The following is a 716-nucleotide window of genomic DNA, read 5'->3' as shown; positions in this document are numbered from 1 at the left end:
CAAATTCAGATCCGTTTTTCGAGTCCATGATATAATATAACCAAATTGGATAGATCTTCCACCTGTTTAGCTAAGAAAGAATAGATACAGAGGTGGATAATAGATCGATATGAAGATCATGAGCTGCCCCATAATGAAATCGCCAGTAGTCGCGAATATCTCCTTCTTCCCTAATCCAAGATTGGAGAAAGAAGATCTAAGAGGGACCTATGGAGAATGTAGTCAGAAATCCATAATAGAGTCCGACCACAACGACCGAATTAATTATCCTCATCGAGAAACTTAGACTACTAAATAGAAAAGATTTGAAAATCATGGCATGGGTCTCCTTTTTTTCTTTCTTTAGAGTTTTCTATATGCACAATTTCTCGATGTTTCGATGAGAATTTCTTGACTTTCCATATATAGAAAGAGATAGACTATAAATGACATCTCTTATGTCAATAAGACCAAAGGGATGGATATTAAATGATAGGAAGTGCTAGGAAGTGAAATAGAATGAAATAGAGCCACTTTGGGCTTCCCTATGAAATGAGGCATGGAACGGAGCCACTACGAAGAAATTATGGGAGTTACGAAAGAAGCTTCGGACTCATATTGTTCATGGGTTGAGAGCGGGAGTTGAACTCTAGGAGGTCGAATCCCCCCTTGTTCCTCAGTAGCTCAGTGGTAGAGCGGTCGGCTGTTAACTGACTGGTCGTAGGTTCGAATCCTAC

This window comes from Triticum urartu, unplaced genomic scaffold, assembly GCF_056163025.1.
Source record: "Triticum urartu cultivar PI428250 unplaced genomic scaffold, HENAU_Tu73 scaffold470, whole genome shotgun sequence".
NCBI lineage: Eukaryota > Viridiplantae > Streptophyta > Magnoliopsida > Poales > Poaceae > Triticum > Triticum urartu.
The sequence above is the reverse complement of the archived record's forward strand: the minus strand, read 5'-3'. Positions refer to the sequence as shown.